Here is a 21929-nt window from a genome sequence, read left to right as displayed (position 1 = left end):
AGGGGGTTACATTCCTTGTATTAGAACCGCACACAAAGCACACACGTATTTTTGTGCAGTTATAACTAGCAGAGCCTGTATCCATTTCTACCACCATATAGCTGGATACATTTGCAATGTGAATGTAATGTCTAAAGAGAATATAATCAGGTAATAAACAAAATGACATGATCCAGAAGAAACACGTTTATACAACTTGTTTGTACAGCTCTGGACCTTTACCATTATTATTTATTTATTTTTTGTATTTGCCAAGAGTCTTTGGCGGCAAACTGCTGTTAATACATAGCTTCCACATTTAATAAAAACATTTACAAAAAAAATGAAATATTTACAAGTAACAAAATGTAACATTACAGTATGTATAGAAATTAAATTAAAAAAACAAACAAACTGCAAAAAAATAATAAAAGCAACTATTTACAAAGGTATCTCCTATACATAAAAGGATAAGAAATCCAATTTGTTTATGAAGTAATCTTTCATTTCTAAATTCCAAAGAATGTTTAAACAGTTGTTGGAGTTTTGTTCATTTTTAAATAGGTATGCACATATTTTTCACCAGGCCCCTTTATCTAGCAAGGCCTTGAAACCAGCACAGCAATGTTCTTCTCTCTTTTTTTTTTTTTTACTAGTGGCTCAGGGCTCACAGGTTTACTTGCTAGTGTTCAGGCCACACTAATCATACATCACACATCTCCAAAAGCAACACAACTATATTAAAGGTGAAGAACAATCAATTAGGACGCCATTAAGCACTGGCCATACGTCATTTATTCGGACTTCTTGTACTTTGACAAATACTACAGTTTTGTTATGTTTTAAGTTAAATAAAGTGCATATTTTTTTAATAGAAAACTTTACTCATACAGGCTTAAGCTTGTAGTACTAACCAAGTAAAACCAGTGTGAAACTTCAATAATCACACAGGACTTCTGATTTCTGATGCGGCAGTATCATGATTTCTTTTTCACACGTATAGTTCGCTTATTCTACCTTGCACTTTTTTTTTTTTTTTAAACAGAACATCTTAGAAAGGAAAATTATCTGGACTACATATGAAATAAGACTATGGTCTTTCAAAAAAATCAGTGAACAAGTGGGCTTGCGCTGCACTACCAGTGCTCATTTTGTAGGGGGTCTCAGAATAAACATGAATTCTGTAGTAATAAAAATAACCCGGCTAGAGTAAGCTTATTAAAATTACTTTCTTCTATCTATTAATAACACCTTTATTAAATTAGCACTAAAGACATGAGCAAACATATATTAATATAAAAGAAAACAAACCATATTAACTTGTTTCCAGTTATACACATTGTACATCACATATGTTCTTTTTTATAACTATCAGCAGCCCAACATTAACATAACTCACTCAATGCATGGCTTCCCTTAAACCGGACTCCTTATCCAAAACATTATTCTGCATGCATTGCTCTGACAGTTTCCATTTATTTCTATGTAATTTACCCCTTCTCTTTTCTAAAGGCCCAACTTACACTTCACTTCTTTTATCTCTGTTAAAATAGATTTTCATTTCCATACAATAATATTTTTTTTATTTGGCAGACACCCGAATTAAACTTAACAAGGCTAAGAAAACACCACAAGCTTAATAAACAAATTAAAAATAAGAGTTTGTTTCTGAAGAAGTTCTGGTTCATTAAATAGAACGTAAGCGCTAATTTTGTGTGCATGGTTCCTTCCATTGTGGCCCGGCTGTTATTTTTAATTTGTTTATTAAACTCAACAAGGCCTTACAATGTCTAAGCAATTCAGACACTGTATCTCAACCCAAAATAATAATTTCTTTAGTTATACCCATTTGTTCACCCAATACTTCTGACAAAAGTAGACTGCAGGAATTTTTTTTAAAGTCGGCCATCTTATTACAATCCCAAAACATATGTTCCCAGTTACCTTTCTTCCCCAACACACCTCCAACATTTGCTATCAACCTGAGGAAAGATTCCTTGCAGTCTGCTTGGGGTATAAAAATACTTATGCAAAAACTTTGAAGCAAAAGTTATAACTTTGTAGTCTTTGTTGCATTCTTTGGGGCCATACGTATGTCCTCCCATTGTTCCGTTGTAAACTGCTTATCCAATCTCTCTTCCCAATCTTCTCTAACCACCGCTCACTGACTCTGGTCACCCGTGCAATATCTAACAAGCTCTAACTGTCCCTTTTTTAACAGTGGCTTCTCTTCTAGATTCAACTAAAAACTCTACCAGAGCAGGCCCATCACTTAGGATTACCTGGCCTACAGAAATTTTAAAGTTCTTAAGAAATATTCCATAAACTCTTAAGCAAAAGAAATAACAGCACACTCATAGTAAAACAGCAGAAAGGAACACAGAAGATCCATATACAATCAGTGAAACCCTGGAAAAATCACAAGACTGCTGCGAAGAGATATATTCATAGCCCTGTTATCAAAGCATCATGGCAAAACAAACTTCAGATAAAAAAGGAATGTAGCTGCTGAACTGAATAACCAATGATACATGTCTGCAATAACGCATTCAGGTCAACAAGCTTTACCAGCAAGATCATTTCAATCCTGTTTGTGGTCATCAGTTTAGCATAAATGAACAACCTGCTGAAGGCCTATCACACTGAACTTATCAAAAACTATGACATGCATTTATTGTGATGTGGCTGCCAAATAACATAAAAACAGCAAACACTCCACAACAGACGCAAATGAAACACATCAGAGAAACCTTGGCAAGACAAACATCTGTACAATTACATTTGCATGCCTTTATCAAAGTGTAACAGAAGATATGTAAATTCCTTTGTAAAAATAAAATGTTTCAAAATTATGGAGCAACAGAAAGTGAAGACAAGATAAAAACAAACCAGTTTAGCATGAGAAATCAGAAAACTTCCAGAACATGGACCTCTGTATCGGTCATACAACTACCTACATGAAACCCCTTGATGCGTCTGGCATGTTAAAATAAGAACTAATGCTGAACCATCACAGCTTAGTTAACCACCCTAACTTACTGGTCTTAGCATTTCCTGACCAATCCTGGATAAATTACTGTGGGAATCAGTCACAGCTAAAGATGTTTACACCTTCCCAGCATGCATCTCTAATCTTCTGCCTCAGTCAGCATCCAACCGCAAATTATTCCCAAGCGATTTTAAAACTCTACATGAAACTGCCATGCAGCAACACAGTCTGGTGGTGCTATCTCCCCACATTAAAATCAGTTTATTTTTATCCTGAAATTTATGAACCTCCACTAGTACTGCAGAAAGATCAGTGAAGTGGAAAACAAGACCTGGTTATCATCAATGTTAGAAACCTGGGTGGAAACTCCCAGATATGCGCAGAATTAGTCCAAAATGATACAAAAATCACTGAACCCACAGACATTGCCAACATACTGGCAAACAGGTTCAGTGCAAACTTCACCCCCCTCTCCCCCCCCAAAGGAGAGAGAACTATCCCAGCGGAGTGTAGCCTCCCAGACATCTCTAATGCACAGGTGAAAGCTGCTCTCGCTAAAGCTAAAAACACAGCATCAATGGGACCGGATGGTGTCCCCGGCTGTGTGCTACACGAACTCAACGAGGAACTAAACCCGCATATAAGGCAGCTGTTTAACCTTAGCCTTACCACAGGATACATGCCCAAGGAGTGGCGTACGGCAACTGTGGTCCCACTCCACAAAGGCGGTACCTCTACGGACCCTGGAAATTACCGCCCCATAAGCTTAACAAGCCTGGTCTGCAAAGTTATGGAGAGGATCATAATGGAACTCATAAACAAAGAAATAGGGGACTTGCAGACATTGGACCTGACCCAGTTTGGCTTTGTCAAGGGCAGATCATGCCTTTTCAACTTGGTCGACTTCTTCGAGAAATCTTGAAAGATGGATGGGAGATCGTAGATTTACCCCGGGAATCATCTCTGTGTCACTGCTGGACAGAGGCACAACAAACTAATGGGCACAGTATTTTTTAACATAAGGGGTGGTGTAAGCCACAAAACTTTGGGTTAGGCTTATAAATGCCTTAGGGCAGATAGCCTAGTATGAACCTATGAACCTAGGGCACCGGTCTAGCAGGTGTGCTTTTCCAGTAAACTGAATGGTGTAAATAGACCAGGATGGGGCCACCAGGTGGTGTATGGGGGGCACTGTGGAGCCCTTTTGCCTAGAGCACCACTTGACCTAAGGCCGACCCTGACAGTAAGGCAGGAAAAAACAGGATTTCAACACAAAAAACACAAATCTAACTTTTTGTTTCCTTCAAAAACAAAGAAAAGGCCTGTCTGTAATCAACAATCCTTTAAGTGGTCTACCTACTGTTCTGCCTTTTGCCATGAAGAGTGCACTAAACTCTTGGAAGGCACTTGAAAAAGCACATTCCACCTGTACAACAGTACCTTTCGTCAGATTCCTTTAAAAGCAATTCTGTGGACACTGCTACATGGCCTAGTGTACACACCTTCACCAAATAACACAAAGCGGAACTCACAGTTTACAGACAGGACTGATTTTGACATGCGTGATACAGAACTGTAATTACATTCCTTCCAGAAATATCTAAAGATGGTCTGTGATTCTACCAACATGTTACGACTCTTTGCTAATGAAGAAGACAGCAGGTACATCAATCGTCATCAGGGGCTGGTCAGCATAACAGTAAAGCCTCCCTCCTTCCTGATGTAATGTAACATAGTAACTGTATACAAAGTTATAACAGTTACTATAACAATGTTTCCTTCTCTCCTCTTTTTTTTTTTTTTTTTTGCATACTTATTGCATGGTTACAGCGGGTACCTGTCTGCCACAAGGTCACTTTCTTTGGAGGGCTTCGAGGGTGAAAGAACAGATTATGGTTTGATTCCATTTTAATTATTAACTACTGGAATTCCTATTTTCTACATGTTGTACAAATATACACTCGAACACAAAATATTAAAAAGGTCATGAAAATGCTACATTCATATAGAAGTTTCACACCATGTGTATACATATGTCCTCTGGCACAAGGACCAGTTTGGCCATCCCAGAAGAAGAAGGGAGAGCTTGCACATTCCAACCAAACTTCAGTAAACAGAAGATGGATAAACCTAAAAGTTATGGTTACCAGTTAAAGTGAAGTCTCCTTAAACATCTATTCTTATGGAAAGTACTTTAAACTGAATTTTCCAGTGAAATTCAAACACAGTGGGTACTAAATGTTGTCTGAACATGGACGAGAGCCACAAGAGGGTGGAGGGAGGGGGCAGGTGGTGGATGAAAGGGCAGCAGTATGATACACAGGTTAAATGGGGCACTTAATCCGGGCAGGTCACTGCCTGGGCTGCAGCTACTTAACTACACAACATCATACCTGCAAGTGTAGTGAGGCTTCAAAAATACACACATTTTACATAAACTATTCATACCTAAAGCATGTTTCCTAGATGGGGGGGGGAGGGGGGGCAGTCATCCCAGACAGTGAGGGCAGGATTGGAGAAAGCTCTGTTACCCAATTTGCTGGAGAAATCTGGTCACCCAAGTACAATTTCAGTAGAAGAGGCTTTAACTACACCTGACGGACTGGCTAATAACAATATATACTGCAGTAGTGTGCAAAGAACAGTTTGTGTTTTAGTAAGTTCAGAAAACTGCACTGAATCAGACAGGCCATTTCAATCTGAGCAATGTGATGCTGTGATAATCATTACATATGGGACGCAAACTGACGAAATAAAGTGGCTGATGCACCTATAACTAATGCATATTGATTTGCATTTTTTTTTTACTGCGAAAGACTTTTTTCAGAGGGGGCAAAGGGTGAAAAGCTCCAAGTACTGGTTGCCCAAGCACTTACATATATTTTTACAAAGTTGTCATCACAACTTTGGTTAGATAAAAAGAAGTCTAAATGCACAATAAGTTAATTTTTAAAACAAGGAACTAACAAAAAACAAAAATACATAATGCATTTTTTTTTTATATAGGAGGCTAGATATGCATAGACTTAAATTTACAGAAAAGAATATCGACTTAAAGAGACGGAAACAGTGTTGAAAGGAAATGTAAACTACACACAAAAAAACAAACTCGGCAGAAAACCAGTTTAGAGACCCAAGAGCTCTGAGATCACAAGACCATTCACCGAGTGGTACTATAAAGATAAATGTTAAAGCAAGAATGGTTACAGTACAAAGGTTTCAATATCAATAAACCGTGTGGGCGAATGATGGTTAGTAAGAAGCCAACAATCAGTTTGTACAGTCACACAAGTATAATTGTCAAAGATGGTGCCTTTATGAAATCTGTGAAGTTAAACATTAACAAAAACTCTAGTAGACAACTCCGCTGCTGGAAAATCTCTGTCACAGTAAAATTGCACACACAAAGAAAAGGTAAGAAGAAAGCAAGACTATACCAAAGACAGAATCATTGGAAGATAAACAAAAAGTGGTACAAAGTGCTCGAGAGGATGGACAGACAGCTAGGACAAGAAAAATGGTAGGTTATGAAACTCTGTCAACTAAGGTTTTCAGAGTGCTTAAGTGAGAGAAATTATAAGGCAGACAAAACACAAAGCAGTACAGGAAACTAGATGCATTAAGGAAACTGCAAGCTGAAGAAGAATAGGATATGTAATAAGTAAATGTAGCACACTGCTGCTGCTAAGGAATGGAGGATAGGACACAGAGTGGTCCAGATGTACTGTGAGGAAGCAACAAGCATTTGAAATTCATCAAAAGAAAAAGTTAAGGACCAAAGAGTGAGTGTGTGTGTGTGTGTGTGTGTGTGTGTGTGTGTGTGTGTGTGTGTGTGTGTGTGTGTGTGTGTGTGTGTGTGTGTGTCTGTGTGTTGGTACATAAGGAAGAAGACCAGTTATGAGTGGGAACTCCTGGATTCACACAATTAGCCAGATGCGAATAAAGACCTGTGATTAATTCTGACAAAAGGCTATCGCAATCAACCAGGAGACAATCATCAAAGACAAACATGGAAAGGCAAACCATTTCCATGACTTCCTTACAGTCAGTCAATTTACTTGCCAAAGTTCATAAGTTTGCAGGCAAGCTGGTATAAATAAGACTTAAATAACAAATTATCCTCTAACAGGCTTCTCGACAGTAAATATAATTGTTCTAATTTGGAAAATCAAAATTTTCAACACATCAGCTTTCAAGTTTATGAATACTTAGAAATGTCAAATTAATCACTGGATCGAAATGATGAATGAATAAACAAATACTTAATCCATACCTGTACTATAAATTGGATGAAGTGCAGTGTATCTGTTGTACCACAGATAAATTACGTGAGGTGCACCTGAATAAACAGAAAGCATCACTTTTATTAGGCATACAAGATGGTGGTAGCTCTATCAGCACAATAAGTCACAGTACGCAATAAATAAAAAAACAAACCAAAGGAAATATGAACCTAGTGATGTTATTATGGCTGCATCACTAATATTACTCATCACAAAACTAGGAGCTTGTTGACCTTTGCAAAGTGAAATAAATTGAAAAAAAAGAACAAATGTGTTACAATCATATAAATGAGAAGTTGAACAGACAGTTTTATGCACCAGGGTCTTTAAGTAAGAGCTTCACTACTATGGGTGTGTGGTAACAAAATCTGATACTAAAACCACAAACATTTACACATTTTTTTACATTCTCAGCAGAGATACCACGTGAGATAAAGTGATAACCTAGCCAATATCGTAAATACAATTCACTCAACATGTAATCCCATTTATAAGAAGGGATGTAAAATTTTCAGTTACAAGAAAATTTGCCACAAATATTATCAAATAATTAATTAGTACAGATGCATGTTTATACACAGAAGACCCAATCACATTCAGCATGTTACCATCAAAATGAGTATGTTGTAAATTACAGATCCCATTTAAAACTCTGTAATTTCTCAAGAGACATTTTTCCCTTTAATAAAAATGTAAACAACTTTAAATCAAACAAGATAGCAGAATAATATAGCTCTCAACATTTTAAATCCAGAATTAGAGACAAATTAAACAATAACCATTGAAAAGGGTCCAAACTAAACCTCTCATATTATTAACTTAAAACTTCTCGAAAAGAAAACACTGAGGAGAGAGACTGGAAGAGCAATTAAGGATCACCGAGACATCTGCATGGCTCCCAAGTATGCAACAAAGTCCAGAACGTTTAGCATTTTTGCTTGGAAATGTCTGCATAGATATTTTTATATCCTTTACAGACTTCTGAGAATTGCTCCTCAGGTAGATAGCAAACGCCAAAAAGTGTATAGTCATCCCCTTTGGCAAAAACAAAGTGCTCACAAATTACCACATAGGTGGTAATCCATTAAGTACAGAAGTAGTAATTAGGGACCTGGGGACCCAAGTTGATAGCAATCTCTCATTTGACAACCACGTGGCCAAAGTGGTTAGAAAAACATTTTATATAGCCCACCTAATCATGAAGGGATTCACATCTAGATCAGGGGAGGTCATCGTGCTTCTTTACTCATCCCTCATCAGGCCCATAATTGAGTACAATGCCCCTTTTGGGATGTACCTTACTAGACACCTGCAGCAACTGGAAAGACCCCAAAAGTACCTCACCAAGAGGATCAAAGGGCTAAAACAGATGCCATATGCTGCCCGGTTAAAGAAACTCCAGCTCTACTCAGTGGCATACTGCCTGCTCAGAGGCGATCTCTGCCTGATGAATAAAGCCACGTCCAACCCATAATTAATGGACATGCTGCACCTCATAAAATCCAAATCCCATCGAGCTACACGCTCGAGAGACTTGAACCTCAGCACTGAAATAAACAGGACATGCTGGAGGGACAGATTCATAACCCAGAGGCTCCCTTCACTCTGGAATAAAATCCCAGTCCAGGTTAGGCAGAGTCCCTCATTGACTCTCTTCAAGAGGAATCTTGATGAGTGGATGGGAGATCGTATGTTTACCCCGGGTATCACTTCTGTGTCACTGTTAGACAGAGGCACAGTATACTAACCTCGAAAAAGGGCATAGCAAAATTAATTTAAAATGGGTGGCAAAAGCCAAACACACACTGGCTAGGCTTATAAATGCCCTAGGGCAGATAGCCTAGTATGAACCTATATACCTATGATGGGAAAGAAAGGTAATTGAGAACATGTGTTCTGTGAATGTAATGAGTTGGCAGATTTTAAATATTCCCTACAGAGTATTTTGTCAGAAATGATAGGGTAGCAAATCTTTGTAACCAAGGAAAACATTCTTTTGAGCTTTGTCAAACTATGAATCATCCAGACATACTAAGGCCTTACTAATGCTACTGGCTGCCAAAACAGGCAATTATTAGAAAAAAAAAATCAAAATCTAAACCAAATGTAACTGAAGTACTGAACATTGTAAAGGTGATGCAATAATTGGAGGTGGGATCCTTCGGATAAGGAAAGAGCAAATTACTTAGAAATACACGGAATGTGTGTGAAAATACATGCAGAATACAGAGGCCACTACTAGGAAAGGAATAAGTGGTGGAGAATATCAAATATTGCATGAGCGCTATGGAAGTTGGTCAGAGGACGTTGGAGGGGATTGGCAAAACAGATTAGATTGGATAGGCAATTCACGGGGAAACAATGGGGTGACGTGCATTTCTCCCAGATATGCAAGAAAGTCTAGAAGGTTTAGGATCTTTGCTTGGAAGTGTTTACATAGGTATTTTTATACCTCAAGTAGAATCCAGGGAATTTTTCCTTACATGGCTGGTGGGTGTCGGAGGTGCGATTGGGAAGGGGGTAATTTGTAAAATACTTTCTGGGAGTGTAGTGAGTTGATGGATTTTGAAAATTCCCTGCAAGCTACTGTATCGGAACTGCTGGGTGAGCAAATTGGTATGACTAAGAAAATGATTTCTTTGAGCTATGATACAAAGTCAGAGTTGCCTGCACATAATGAGGCCTTGCTGAGTCTAATTACAGCAGCTGCCAGGAAGATGGATTCTGGGAAATGGAGATCAAAGTCTAAACTAACTGTACTAGAAGTAGTGACTATAGTAACAGATATAACACCACTGCAGGGTGGGAGAAAATTACATAGAAAAAATGGGAATTGCGGGAACAATGCATGCAGACGAGGAGTGGGGTTTGAGGGGAAGCAGGATGTGAATGAGTTATGTAATATGTTTGACTGACAGTGACTGGATGGATAAGTGACGTATAATGTTTGCAACTGAAATTGTCAATGTGTTTTTTTTCATTTATATGGATGTGTGAGTGCCTATGTCACAAGTGATAATGTGATGAAGACATTTATTCTTTAATAAAAAAAATACAGAATAATATTCAGGAAGATGATTGAGGTATAAGGGAAGAAAGGAACTGAACAATTTTTGTAATATTAGAGTGAATGAGAAATTTTTAAAAAAGAAACATGTACAGTGCATGAGAAAATGTTATTGTGGTTTGTTTTATATTTTATTAATGTATGGAACCTGTGTCTCTGAGTTTTAGATTTAAAAAAGATGTTCAAAAAACTTAAAAAAATAGTACTGTGGTGGAAAAGTTGTTCAGATACATCCAAAAGCTAAGGGTATTTTTTTTAATATATACCCACAGTTTTTTTTCCCTCCTTTACTATCAACCATCAAGCCCTTGTCCTGTGCTGTAGTTTCAAGCATATTTATTCTTGAAGGCAGGGGACCCTACTTGGCCCAAACAAAGGCCAACAAAAGAGAACCGAACATTTTGAATTTAGTGTGATAAAACAAAAATTCATTAGTGCACTGTTACACAATCTCCTGCTTAATTTGCAACAGCATGGGGGAAATGTGCTTTCTGTACTAAATGAATTATTTTGTATTGTAGGATTAGAAAACACACTCTGAGATACATTGCTTAAAAAGTAAACTGTATATTTTATTTTAATATACACTAGATCCCACTACATATTTTATACATATATATATATATATATATATATATATATATTTATATATATACACACACACGCGCGCACACATGTACACAGACAGCTGTACAAAACACATATTTAGTTGTAATCAATGCATAATGCTTATTCCACCAAGTCTCAACCCACTAGAAAATGCTACAAATATTGAAACATAATGTCATAATATTACGTGGGCAGCAAGCACCCCCTACTCTGCCCACATGCCAACATCACTAAATAAAGTAACTCCAATTTCTTACAACAGTAGGGTAAAGGAAAATCGTCCTTGTCAAAACTATTCTGCAATCCTGCAACTAAATAACGTGATTTAATGTGTTCTTATTGGTACGTTACAAAACACAGTTCACTGACCAATTTACAATGCAGCTACTGGCACAAAATTCATAATTAAAAAAATGGGCAAAAAGCAATGAACCAGACTGCCAGCCACAAATCTTGTGTTGTAGACAGAGTAAAAACACTCAGTGCAGCTTACTCAAACTTCACATCGCAGACCTAGCAGATGTTTTTTTCTCTCACTACTAACTCGAATATGCAATGGAGCAAGAGTTGTTGGTCAGCTTCGACAAGCTTTTAACAAAAGAGGTACAAAATAACTTACAAATGTAAAAAAGAGTCCAGAAATAAAAGCTATTGACATGACAATAATACGCTTCAGGGTCCTACTAGAAAGCCAATAAAGCAAGAAAGCTTATTTTTTTCTTAACACTGTTTTAAACAAATGCTCATAACTTTCCCAAAGTTTTACTCTGACTTTCAACATCACATCTACAGCTATCCAGGCCATGAATTTATGCAACTGGTACCCAAGATGTGGCTTGCAAAAATGACTGTAAAACGATTTTTACAAATAAAACTGTACAACAGCATACTACAGTTAGAAGGACCCTCAAACGGACTATCCTTAAAGTTTAATACAAAATGTGTCTTCTGTACAGACTTCACGTGTCCTATCTCTGCCTACTTAACTTAGGTACTGGCAGATAGTGCAGAGGACTAAGGCTAAGAAATGGTTTCAGTAACCTAGAGGTTGATTTCCTCAGACTCCATTTGCATACCGTGCAATTCTAAGCAAGTCACTTAAGCAGAAGGTATTCTGGGACAATTTGAAAAAACGAACTAGGCTCCTAAATGACCTCTTGTACAGTGTGGGTAATAACTGCTTATGAGCCTGTTATGATCTGAACTCACATTGCCAACATACCATCTACAGACCACTGCCACCTGAACAATGACACAGAATTTCTGCAACTCCGATCGAAAATGCAATCTGCAAAAGTGCACAATGGCACACAAGTTTGACTTAAAGGTCCCTAAAATGACTGCACACAGAAATTTCACATCAAAATTCTTTGCAAATTAAAAAGTCATTCTCCTGTAAAATAATCAATTTGTTAAAATGAGTAAAGGAGGTACTGTGTGCTAAAATAACTGACATGTTATATATGTAAACTAACTACAAAATATAACATGCATAAAATACTAAATGTAAAATTCAAATGTTAAAATAAAAATAGAGATGCCAAATTTATAAGTGCATTAAGTCACCCTGAGGTTATGCACTGCAGAGAAATTACTGCACATGGGTGGCACAGTGGTGCAGCAGTTAGTGTTGTCACCACACACTAAGAGGTTCTCTGGTTCGATTCTCAGCCGGGGTGCCTTTTGTGCAGACTCTGCATATCCTGCCTGCAGTCGCATGGGGGTGCTCTGGTTTTCTCCCACATCCCAAAGACATGCTGAAAGTGGATTGGGCACACTAAATTGCCCCTAGGTGTGTGTGTGTGTGTGTGTGTCTTCTGTGGAAGGTTGGGTGCCAGGCTAGCAACTTGACACAGTAAAACTCTACTGCCACTCGTTCTGCAAGCCACTGATCCTCTGTGGTGACCTCTAACGGGAGCAGCTGAAAGGAAGAGGAGAACAGATATTACTGCACATATACTAACAGTAAGGCTCTTAATGCTTAGGCTCAGGTCTCAATACCCCTAGGTATGTAGTAATACCTGCATCATGCACCTACCGGTAGCCAACAGACACGCGCGCACATATCCACCCCCATATATCTGTGCCTTAGTGCATGCACCTATACTTACCCATGTGGTCCATGTTACTGATGAGAATGGTCTGGGAAAGGCAGGGTTTTTTACATGGTTAAACTGATTAGATAAAATAAGCCCAGAAACTACTTTTTTACTATATTACACAGAAGAGTGCACTTTAAGAAAATGCCCTCATGAAGGATTCCTGGTGCAGATGACTTACAGAAAAAGATGCACAAAACACTTGTACTTAATTTATTCTTCCATTTCTGTTAGCTCCCCCTCCGTGATCACCAAAGGAAAACATACGCTCATTACGGAAAATAGTAGAACTTTCTACAGCTTAGCAATTCAAGACCCAGTCATTCCACCTTCCTATATGTAAATACAAGTCCCAAACCAGTTACTTAGCAATTAAAGACCCAGTCATTCCACCTTCCTATATGTAAATACAAGTCCCAAACCAGTTACTTAGCAATTAAAGACCCTGTCATTCCACCTTCCTATATGTAAATACAAGTCCCAAACCAGTTACATAGCAATTAAAGACCCAGTCATTCCACCTTCCTATATGTAAATACAAGTCCCAAACCAGTTACTTAGCAATTAAAGACCCAGTCATTCCACCTTCCTATATGTAAATACAAGTCCCAAACCAGTTGCTTAGCAAAGACCCTGTCATTCATCCACCTCTTCCTATAATGCAAATCTTGTCTTAAACCAGTTACTTAGCAATTAAAGACCCAGTCATTCCACCTTCCTATATGTAAATACAAGTCCCAAACCAGTTACTTAGCAATTAAAGACCCAGTCATTCCACCTTCCAGACTCTCACTCTAATAAATTTATCCGAAAATCTTCTGACTCTCTACTAATATTACATCTGAACCTAAGAAGCATTAATAACAAAGTTCATAACCTGCACGCCATTATAGCTACTCATTCCCCTGAAATTATGTGTCTAACCGAAACATGGCTAAAGCCATCTACTAAGAATGAAGAGATCCTTCCACCTGGGTATAATATTTTTAGGGCTGATCGTACAAAAAAAAAAAAGGAGGAGGTATAGCTGTTATGTATAAAAACACCCTGAATATCCTTAAGAACCCAATTCAACCTCCTACAATCTCTAACCTAGAAATTATAGCCCTACAGATCTGCTTAAACTCTAAAAAATGCATCAACCTTGTCATAACTTATATCCCACCAGGGAACAACATAGAAAACCTGGAGCAAACCTTGAGCTGGCTATCCACCAGCTACCCACAAGAAACCATGGTACTTGGAGACGTCAATATAGATTGGTCTCTCTGTTCCACCCACTCAACTCCAAAACCTATCAATCTATATGGTTTTTCCCAAAACATCTTATCCCCAACTAGATTAGGCAACTCTCTTCAAAAAGAAAGCATCATTGACTGGATCCTTACTAATAAGGACTCAAATAACTATACCACAGGTACCCTCCCCAGTGACCTCAGTGATCACCTAATTACTTATATCATTAAACATAAATGCCCAACTTCCAACCCCCCCCCTTTATAGACTAATCAGAAACAAAAAGAAATTTGTCCCACAACTATTTCTTGCTGACCTGAAATCTTGCAACTGGTCCTTACTAAAAACCCTTCCAATTAATGAGAGTGTCTCACACTTCAATGACACATTTCTCAAGATACTTGATGCACATGCCCCACAGAGACAAATTAGATCCAAACCTCGTATAGCACCTTGGCTAACAAAGGAAACCAAAACCAAAATCAAACTTCGTAACCAAGCCTGGGATAAGTGGAGGGCCACAAAATCCTCCCAAGATCGCACTAAATTTCAACAACTAAGAAACACCACCAAAACAGCTGTTACCCAGGACAAAAAACAATACTTCTATCACCTCCAGCACAAACACCAGAACAACCCAAAGAAATTCTGGGCAGGCTTTAACAACCTTCTGCACCCAGGGAAAACCTCCCACCCAACCCCCGAGAATCTTGTAGAGATAGGACAGGAAGAAGTAGCCAATACCTTCAACTCCTTCTTCACTGAGACTGTCCTAAATCTAGCCAGTCAACTAACTTCCACTTCACAATCTGCTGTTCAACAGCACGCTCTCACCCCTACCCCGTTCAAGTTAAAGCCAGTATCTTCCTCGTATATCGCATTCTACTAAAAACTTAGGCCAACCACCCTAGCGGCTGACCACCTCCCTGCAGAATTCTTACAAATTGCATCTGATGTAATAGACTACCCAATATCCATCCTTATCAATAGAACAATAGCTGAGACATATATCCCTACTATCTGGAAGATCTCTTATATCATTCCACTTCACAAAGGAGGTTCCTCCATGGAAATCTCAAATTATAGACCAATAGCTATCTTATCCCCAATAGCGAAAATCATGGAGAGATGCATCCACAAGCAACTTCTTCACTACCTAACTGTTAATCATCTCCTGTCCAACTCCCAACATGGCTTTCGCCCCCACCATAGTACAACTACGCCCTCCTTTCCTTTGTTGACTCCATCAATAACAACCGCAACAACAAACTTATATCCTCTGCCCTCTTTTGGACCTATCAAAAGCTTTTGATATGGTCAATCATCAGCTCCTCCTTAACACCCTTGAAGCCTTGCATCTGGACACACCAGCACTAAGCTGGTTTAAGACCTACCTCTCGGGTAGGCAACAAGCTGTCCTGTGGCAAAACTGTAAATCAGGACTACTCCCAATTTCCATAGGTGTACCTCAGGGCTCCATACTCGGTCCACTTCTGTTTTCCATCTACATAAACGACCTTAAATCAGTCATCCCTAAATCCACCTGCATACAATATGCCGACGACTCCACCCTAATCTGCTCTGACGTCTCCATCTTGAATCTCCAAACTATTACTCAACATTGTTTTTCCCAAATTGAAAAATGGTTCAACGACTTGAAACTCCTACTTAATCCAACTAAAACAAAACTACTACTATTCTTTCCCAATGCTTCCTCTTCCCAGGACAAAGAACTTCCAAACACTAACAAAATAACCTTCTATGTTAAATCTAACAATGGGACTTATATAACCCCTGTCACCAGTACCAAACTACTTGGAGTAACCATTGATCACAAGCTCAAATTTGACTTGCACATTACTCAAACTATAAAGTCTGTTAACAAAAAATTAGGATCTATGTACAGAATTAAAAACTTCTTAACTCCTTCTACCAAATTAACTATTGCCCGCACCCATCTTCTCTCTCCCCTCCTCTATGCATCCCCAGTCCTCTCTTTCCTCAATAAACATGAACTTAACATGCTCTCTCGTGCTTACAACCACATTGCTATATTTATAACAGGTTCCCCTTATCGAACCCACCATTGTCTTAACTTGAGGACCCTTGGCTGGCTTGAACTGCCTAATCTCCTCAAACTTAACCAACTCACCGAGGCCTACAAAATAGTCAACCACCCTGATAAAACTCCTTCACTATCCAGCATTCTGGCCCCTTACTCTAATCTAAATAGTCTTAGATCATCCAACAGTTCTCTTATCCTTACCACTAAAGCTAAGAACTCAGGTGGGGATGCCCTCTACGCTAACTCCATTGGGAAATAGTGGAACTCATTGCCAAACTACCTAAGACTCTCAACTTCACGCACCCAATTCAAAAACAACCTAAAAGAATATCTCATATCCCAATGGATATGTCCTTGTCGTCCACCTGACTAACCTCATAGCTCATACCCTACTAGCCTCACTTCCTCCTAGCACGTTCTCCTATTTAGACCTCTATCATCTCTCACCTCAAATCACAATTGAGGTTTTTTACCCTGATCATGTCTATTTACACCCCATGTGAAACTAATACCATGCTTAAACTACAGCATGTACTTTAATCAATATTTGTATCACTATTTGTGTGTCTATTCTCTAACATGTATAAATTTTTGTTTGTTTGTTTGTTTGGAGCTTTTCTCCTCGGGCCTCTACTGAAAATGGATATGTATCCAGCTAGACTAGCCCGGTTAACAAATGTAAAATAAAATAAATAAATAAATAAAACCTTCCTATATGTAAATACAAGTCCCAAACCAGTTACTTAGCAATTAAAGACCCAGTCATTCCACCTTCCTATATGTAAATGCAGGTCTTAAACCAGTTACTTAGCAATTAAAGACCCAGTCATTCCACCTTCCTATATGTAAACACAAGTCCCAAACCAGTTACTTAGCAATTAAAGACCCAGTCATTCCACCTTCCTATATGTAAATGCAGGTCTTAAACCAGTTACTTAGCAATTAAAGACCCAGTCATTCCACCTTCCTATATGTAAATGCAGGTCTTAAACCAGTTACAACAAATTGACAATAATAATGGTTAACCAGTTCTCTTTTACAAATCTTGGGACACAACCAATAAAACGTTACCTCAGTGATAAAGAAGTGAAATAAATGAATGTGCAGTCTGATCAAATGACTTGCAGAATGAGGAAATCACTAGACAGTGGTCCTGGTCAGAGTCTGACAACGGTCTACATGGGCCAGTATTGTACTCTAGTTAACAAATGAAATACAATAAAAATGCATCTGTGTGCTTCCTGAACTACAGGTCAGATAAACTGCTTCATCAGTTAGAAGAAGAGCACCAAACAACAGCATTTTCACCTGTAACTCGGGCCTAGTCCCACTGGATCACTTTTTCAGCCACTCTAACACTAAAGTCCTGAGTAACTAAGAACTGACCAAGGTGGTGTAGGAGTAGCATGTGTCCATCACACACTGGATGTGCACAGACAGCCGACAACAATGACAACAGCAGATAACGCTGCCATCCACACGTTTAAATTTATCAGGAAGTTATCTGGCTGTCCAGGGAGTAATGAATTATTCCAAGTTCAGAAGCCGATGCAGCAACATTGTTTTTAGCAAAATGCAGTGTAAGGTCAGAAGCCAACACAAAAAAACATTTCTAGTCCGCTACACTCAAGGGCAGAAGCTAACACAACAGTAGTGTTTTTGGCAAACATCACATCACATTACCTAGTAATAACTGTCAGTAATTCCGGTTTGTACTGAATTATGACTTGAAAAAGTAGCTGGTGATATTGTTTCTGTTTTCAAAAGCCATATAAAACTTGTAAATCTCTACCTCTTTTTAAAAAAAATATACCAAACCAGTAAAATGTCAGAAATGACCGTTAATGCATCATAAAGAGCTACCATGGCTATTCCTGACATACTCCACTTCCTTCAAAAACTGTCAATTCTTCTTGCTAGAGTTAAAATATCTGAACATGGTGCATTAAAAATAAAGATCTGGGTTCATCATTTACTAAAAACTTATTAAAAGCCATAGCAACATGCTGACATTAGAACCAGCTGCTTGCTTCTCCAAGACACCCACATCAGTTAATATACATCATGTGAGAAATACAAAATGGATTTTTTTATGCAGCCTTGGCGTGTTACAGTCTAACAAAACTTTCAAATTTTACCCTTTGAATTTAGAACTATACTCCATGGAAGTGAAAAAACATGCGCTCTCACACATTTGCAAATGTAATTCCTTCCACAGAATTCATCCTGAGTTAAGATTAGTTCCAAACATGCTTACCAGTCACATCCGGCTACAGTAGTGACCACATGAACAGCTGCCACCATCCACAATTTACTAAGCAACTGGAGAATAGAAGTGGATTTCCAGGCTTTTCTTCCATATCTCGCACACACAAATCAATGGACAATTTTGATTCATCATTCTGCCCACTGCATGTCTTTGTGAAGTGTGAGAAAACTAGAATACAAGGAAAAAGTCCATGCAAACATAGGAAAGACAAGGAAACTCTGCAAAAAGACATCCCAGTGAAGAACCGAACTGGAAAGTGAACGTCTTGCTCTGAGGTGACTACGCTACTTTGCCACAGTGCCACCTCTAGCACTAGTGAGCAATATACAAGATAAAATCAGTCGGCCGTGATCATCTCTACAAACACCCTCTTTACTTTTGATAAGTCCTTTTCCCTCCCCAAAAACAAATATAACTAACCAAACAGGAACATTTCATGAGTTATAGCCTAGAAACAGAAAGAGAAAGAGGCAGTTCAAAATTAATTTGCTCCAGAAAGAAGCATTAATTTGTAGACTACTGAAATTCCTCTTAACGGGAATACCTTTACCCAACTGTATCATTTACTATGTCCAGCCAATATTTTTATATAGCGCATATTTAAATATTTCTGTCATGGCATAGGCTAGTCAGTACATGATGCGTTTCTGCAGTGCCCAAGTTTCCACTCATATCACAAAATCATGATATCAAGTGAAATTAAATGACTTTTAAAACTATTTCCATCTTCATGTCTGTATGCCACATTACACTTTTATCCAATCCACAACTGTTTCTGTATTTTATGCCCATTGAATACCAAGCTAGGGTCTGGCTCACTTCAACCTTTAACAGAATTAAGCAAAAAAAAATTAAATAAATAAAAACATTTGAGCAATAATGAACAGGTGTGCTGCTATATTACATAACCAAATATTGAGATAGAAATAAATCAGTAAAACATTTGGCCATGTCAATTTTTACCCAAATCAGGCAGATACAACTAGCATTCCAGGAACCATTTGCACACCAAGATGAAGCTTTACAATTCAGGAGGTGTCAACACACCAAAGCTACCCCAGGCAAATCAGCTTGCACGAATTTCTTGAAAACAGTACTTAACTTCAGAGTTGAAACAATTTAGCTTCCAAAAAAATTGGGAGTCCAGATAGAATGTACTCTTTTCTGTCTATTTGCGGTTTTGCAGCTTTCAGAAATAATCTATATGACCTAGATGATGGTATAAAGATAGACCGTTAAAATTTTCTTATTTTATTTATTTATTGTCATTTGTTAACCAGGTTGGTCCAACTGACCCAATGGCCCATTTTCAGTGGAGACCCTAGGAGAAAAGCTCCAATTACAGTCATTCCAAGAAGTTACATGCCAAAAAGAATTTATACAACACAAGATGTTAATACAAATTACGTTGTTTTGCACAGGTTTTTGTACAGTATCTATATAATGGTGTGGAAGCTAGGAAAAAAAGGAATTATTTACACAGAGTTGGAAAAAGTTTTCCAAGTAAGAGGGGCAAGAAGAGAAGAAAGAAAAGCTGGTGGGTATAAGGAAGAGGGGCATACGGACTCAGGCTGGAGCTAGACAGAGACAGGGATAGGTGTTCTGAGGGTAGTGCCCGAGTGCTAGTTTGAATTGGGACTTAAGGGGGATACTTCTTATACTGCAAGGGAGTTCCAGGAGTGAGCAAAGTACAGTTTTGTACCTACCATAAATGTAGATGTCCGATAGGCATGCATCTGCAGTCCTTACAAATGGGTTGTCCTGTCGTCAGGCAGCCCTTCGGTCGGCCGGATTCCAAAGTCTGGGTCTGGCCTCGGCTGGTGTCGCACTTCACCCGACGTCATAGCTGCAGTTCTTCGGGTATAAAGGCATCAGCCGATGCCATTTTCCTCAGTGTTTCTTGCCCCAGATGCCAGGTGCCCTCTAGGAATGCTAAATTTGGATAATGCAAATGGTTCCAAATAGTAGAGAGCAAACAAAAAATAAGCATGTATGTACATATATACAAACAAATACACCATAATAGATTCCCCCAGCTAGCTACAAGATGGGCAAGTACCCTAGGAGTACCACAGAGGGGAAGGAGGGTGGGTAATCCTGACTGCAGATGCATGCCTATCGGACATCTACATTTATGGTAGGTACAAAACTGTACTATGTCCTTCAAGGATGCATCTGCAGTCCTTACAAATGGGTAGAATACCACAGCCAAACTGGGGGAGGAGGAGAAATAAGATTATGGTGTAGTTAAGATCCCTTGCAAAACAGCAGTGGCAAAACCTGCTCGGGATCTGGAGTATAAAGGTAAATTATAATGCTTGGCAAATGTATGCACGGAGCTCCAAGTAGCAGCCTCTAAAATGTCTTTGGTAGCCACTCCTCGTAGAAAAGCTGTGGTAGTGGCTGTTGCCCTTGTAGAGTGAGGTCTGATGTTTTCTGGAGTTTTCTTCCCATGGTAAGAGTAACAAAATCTAATGCAATTTCCTATCCACTTAGAGATTGTCTGTTTTGAAATTGCTTTTCCTTCCATCCCTGTTGCATATGCTACCAGTAGCTGGTCAGTTTTCCTATTGCCCTTGGTCCTGTCCAGGTAGTAGCGTAGTTGTCTATGTACATCCAAGGTATGCAACAGTCTTTCCCCCCTGTTCTGTGGGTTGGGGAAGAATGTAGGTAGATGGATAGCTTGATTTAAAGATACCCTGGAGACCACCTTTGGCATAAAAGTAGGATTTGTTCTCATGGATACTCTATCTTGATGGAAGATCAGGAAGGGCTGTACTGCCATTAATGCCTGTAGCTCAGATACCCTTCTTGCTGAAGTGATTGCAAGCAGAAAAGCAGTTTTCCATGATAAGTATTGTAAGTCTGCTGTTGCTGCTGGTTCGAAAGGAGGGAGTGTCAACTTTTCTAGCACAAAGTTTAAGTCCCATGCTGGCAATGGTGGTTTCCTAGGTGGTTTTACATTTTTAATTCCTCTCAGAAACTGCCTGAGCAGAGGATGTGAGAAGACAGGAGGATCCAAGTTGTATTCTGCTGAAATAGCTGATGCATGGATCTTAATGGAAGAATAGGACAGGCCATTGTGGAAGAGCTCTGCCAAGTATTCCAGGATGTTGGCTATGTTTACCAGTGACACATTTTCTCCCTTTGCAGTACTCCAAATGTGATATCTTTTCCATTTTGCTGAATAATTTTTTCTTGTTGAGGGTCTGCGAGCCTCCAAGATAATGTCTTTAACCCTTTGAGATAAATCTGGGTTATTTGGTCTTATGCAATGTTCCAGGCAGACAGCTGCAGTGTTTTCAGGTTTGGATGCAGGGTGTTGTAGTTGTT

At 38.7% G+C, this 21929-nt stretch overlaps 1 protein-coding gene across 1 annotated transcript in view; it reads right to left on the bottom strand.

The window, feature by feature from the left end:
• LOC122815095 (plexin-B2-like) overlaps positions 1 to 21929 on the bottom strand; it is a 368973-nt gene that overhangs the window by 163667 nt on the left and 183377 nt on the right. The window contains exon 2 of the mRNA XM_044087337.1: positions 7242 to 7307. The gene's annotated coding sequence lies outside the window, so the exon portion shown is untranslated. The remainder of the gene's footprint in view (positions 1 to 7241; positions 7308 to 21929) is intronic.

The sequence above is a fragment of the Protopterus annectens genome, chromosome 11.part0 (genome assembly GCF_019279795.1).
Source record: "Protopterus annectens isolate FY-2018-M chromosome 11.part0, PAN1.0, whole genome shotgun sequence".
Taxonomy (NCBI): Eukaryota; Metazoa; Chordata; order Ceratodontiformes; family Protopteridae; genus Protopterus; species Protopterus annectens.
This window is presented reverse-complemented; position numbering and strand designations above follow the sequence as displayed.